Here is a 4,262-nt window from a genome sequence, read left to right as displayed (position 1 = left end):
ATTAACCTGCTTTTATCAAAGTACCTTTGCCCTGAGCCCTGCCTCTTCTGTCTATTTTTCTCTGTATAAGGGATAACATCAGAGGAAGTGAGTTGTTGCTGATAAGATATTATCAGATACGCCAGTGGGTTTTTTCCAGTCAAACAACATCATTGAAAACTGTTGGCAACAGACTGGCTGCTGTCCAAAGCAAGAAACTGTCATCAAATTGTCATCCTGTAATCATAAAGGCAGAGTAAAACACCATGTTGTATTTATAAGAAGGCAGGTTTTGTGACTTACTGATCAAATAGAAACATAACCAACTGAATGGTAGTTTAAACCCTCTCCTCCATATTGATCTAATCTAAATGCTGACGGTGACTTCCTCTTTGGCCATTGCTTTGTGTAACTGACGTTAACATCATCATGGTCTAGAAATTAAATCTTCACTTCAATGCAAGACCTTCAAGCGGCACTGTTGCATTTTAGACGTTTTGATTGACATGTCATGATGATTTGAATCTATATCAGACAGAGCAGGGATCATGAAATGCACCTCTGAGAAACTTATCAGAATAAACTGTAACTGTAGAGTTTCAATTACCTAATTTAGGTCTTTGCCTGTCAGTAAACCTGCTTTGCACTTACAGTTTTTCTCAGTTGATAAGACATTAAATTCCATTCACTGCACACAGCCACCAACTGACTGCACGCATTTCTCAAAAACAGGACTCCGGTGTCAAAACCTTGAACACTATTCATGGTTTGCACACAGTTTTCCAAAACTCTTGCACTCTTTTGCAAAAGACTGAACACATTTTTGCTCATTTGAACACTTGAATAGTGTTCAAGGTTTTGACAACAGAGTCCTGTTTTTGAGAAATGTGTGCAGTCAGTTGGTGGCTGTGTGCTGTGAATGGAATTTTTTTATTTATTTTTTGTCCTGTCCGGCAACAGAGCAGCAGAATGAGGATCTGGCTGCTGCATTGTGCCATACAAGTTTGCTTTTCCAAGGGGAGTTTATAAGTATAAGACTCCCCTTGATACTGTACAGTAATTTATTTAGTTTGAATACTTGTTAATTAGTTAAATATACATAAGTTGCCGGACCTGACAGGGGAAAGGCAGGAAGAAAGAAACAAGAAGAGAGAAAAAAAAAAAGAAAACAACAACAAGGGGGATAGTGAAGAGAAAAGGAAGGGTGCAAGAATACAATTATCTTTCAATTGAAACCGACACAACAGACACCAAGCTAGTACACCTTAACAAAGACACATCGGAACGCATCTTACGGGTTTTGTTAGGAAACACAGTTAGTAATTATTCAGATCATCTATGTGAAGCAAACAAACTGAGGAAAACATGTCTTTGATATTCTGGCACCAGGACAAACTTTAACATCCCACAAGACAGCATGGTTGCTATGTCCACATGCAGAAGTACGGTGCAATTGTGACTGTGATCATGCAACTATGATCTCTGACCTCCGTGAAGGCCATAAGTGGGCCCGAGAGCCCACAAGACCCAGGCGAGCCACCAAAACCACGAGGACAACCACGGATCGGCCCGGAAGGCAGCAGAGGAGAACCCGGCCAGGACCCCCAGCGTCCAGCGGGGCCGGGCCCCAGGCGACCAAGACCGGCAGCCGCCGACCCCGCCAGGGGCCGGAGGCCCAGGGCGGACCCAGCACAGGACCCCGGGCCCCAGGCATCCAAGAGGCAACCCCCGCCTCCCCAGGCAGAGGGTCAACATCGCCAGGGGAACCAGCCACCCCAGACGACCACCCGGCATGGCCCGGGCCCCCGCCGCAGCCAAGGATCCAGGGCACCCCACCCCCCCATCCCCTCCCCACCCCCTCTCTACCCCCCACCTCACCCCCCTCCCTACCCCCCCACCAACCCCCCATAACATCCATAATCATTTTCACACTCACCCACCCATAGTGCCCCATGGGGGCACCCCCGGAAGGCCGGGGGACACCGGGCCACAGAACCGGGCCCCCACCACCACCCACGCACCCCCCACCCAGATGCGGACAGCCGCGCACCCCCAAAGACCAGCAGGCCCCCAGCCCGCAGCTAGCCACAGACCCCACGCCAACGGGATACCACACCCCCCGCCCCGCCCTGGCGGCGACCAGAAAACAGGGATGTGAAGAGCCCCATTACCCTCACCTCCCCTGCACATGAGTGTTGATGAGATCTGTGTTGTTTGCAATTAAAATTAGGGGTAGTAGCTAAGCCGTGCCGGAAGCGGGGTCATCGGGAGGTCCCGCCTACCCGAGCAACCCCGCCCACCTTACACGGAATGCTGTGTCCCCTAGATGCAGTGTGTGTTATCAGTATTTTGCTGTTTTTAGTGACTAAGTGCAATTAAAACTTGAGAGGTGAGCCATCAGAGGGTGTAGCGGATGGGCCACCTAGATGGCCCCCACCACCACACCAGCACGATGAGCACACCTCCCATAACCCTACATGTGTGTGAATGTGAGCAGAGGAAGTGAGGGGTCCGGGGATGAGGTCTGCAGGGAAGAAAACTTCCCCCAGAGGGCGAGCCACTAAGGGCAGTAGGCACCCCCGTTTCCCAGGCGCCCCCCAGCGCAGGACGAGCCAGGAGCAGCCACCACCAAGACCGGGGCCCACAGCAACCGCAGCCAGAGACCCGCCAACCAAAGAGGCACGCAGCCGCCACACACCAAAAGGCGGAAAGGCGAGGGAGGACAGAGGGCAGCAGAAGAGCCCAACCCAGGGCCCACCATCCCCAGGCCCACCGCGGCCACCCCCGAGGGCACAGGACCCCTCACACACACACCCCCCACACACACCCTGCCCCCACACCCCCCACACCCCTGCACCCCAGATCCCCAGGCAGCAGCCAGGCACCGGCCCAGACCCGCAGCAGCACATCCGGGCCAACCAGGCCCCCCAGCAAGGCCGACCCCCCACCCCCGAGGGAGGAGGCAACCCCCAGACACCCGGACCCAGGGCCCCGCACCCCGCCCACCCCAGAACACCCCGGCCACCAGGCCCCCCGGCAACCCAACCCCACAGCCGCCAGAGAACCCCAACCGCCGCCCCGACCCCAGACCGGACCAAGCACGAAGCCGCCCCTCCAGCGCGGGGGCCCAGACCCCCACCCCAAGACAGCACCAAGCACCCGCAGTCCCCAGGGCCCCCGCACCGACATCCGACCGCCAAGGTGGCGAGGCCCCAATTCACCCCTTACATTAGGTGATGGAACTGATCACAGGGGACCAGAGGGAACGAAAATCAGCTAACTGATCCTTTGAACCTGCAGACATTGTCTCGAAGCTGATGTAGTCTAATAAGAGATTCCTAAACTGCTTATTGTTCAGATTGTTTTTGGTTTTCCAATTTATGAGGATAGTTTTCTTTGCGATGCATAGGCTGGTGAGAACCATACATACAGAGTTAGATCCTATGTTGATTTCACCTAGGTCACCCAATAGGCACAGTGTGGGACTTGCAACAATGTTGCATTTAAACCATAATGACAGGTCTTCACATACCTCAAGCCAGAACCTTTGCACAGGTGCGCAGGACCACATGGCATGGATGTAACTGTCAGTCATGTTATCACTGCAGTGTGAGCAAATATCCGAATGGGACAGACCCATCCTGAACATCCTTTGTCCTGTGCTGTGAATGGAATTTGTCCCCCATATTGTGAAATATCATTATGTTGTAAATTATGTTCATTTGGTATATTTCCTTCTGTATGTAGATTAAGCTGCGAGAAAATTAAGATGTCAGTGCACTGTGTTCAATCATCCTCTTTTAGCCAATGGCTTTGCAATAAAGGGGAAATCAAAAACAAAATGAGCACAGCCAGTCTACATACCTAAATTAAATTGGTAAGTGCCGGACGAAAACAAACTTACCCAAGTTCCTGAGTCAACAATGTCTATGTACCGAGTATGAATGCACATTTATCCAATACACAATTATTGAAAATACATGTAGAATCGGACACTACGGTAGACTATGAGCAACACTGTATCAAAGAACATGACTACTGTTATACAAGATACTCAAGTAATGTCTGACCCTGTCTCCTGCCTTCCATTGGTTTGACACTTTGATCTCATCATTCCTTTGTATTGCAGATCTCTTAATCTTTTCTAATTGTTTAGTAACTTTATGCAAATCATACCCCAGCCACCCAGCCTTTATACAGTGTCCATCCAAAAAAAAGTCACACACTTTACAGTTTTTCTGGATTGCTAAGACACATTCCTGGAAACCTTTATGCAATGTTGT

Source organism: Acanthochromis polyacanthus, chromosome 8 (assembly GCF_021347895.1).
Source record: "Acanthochromis polyacanthus isolate Apoly-LR-REF ecotype Palm Island chromosome 8, KAUST_Apoly_ChrSc, whole genome shotgun sequence".
In the NCBI taxonomy this organism is placed as follows: Eukaryota; Metazoa; Chordata; class Actinopteri; family Pomacentridae; genus Acanthochromis; species Acanthochromis polyacanthus.
Note: the sequence above shows the minus strand (reverse complement) of the source record.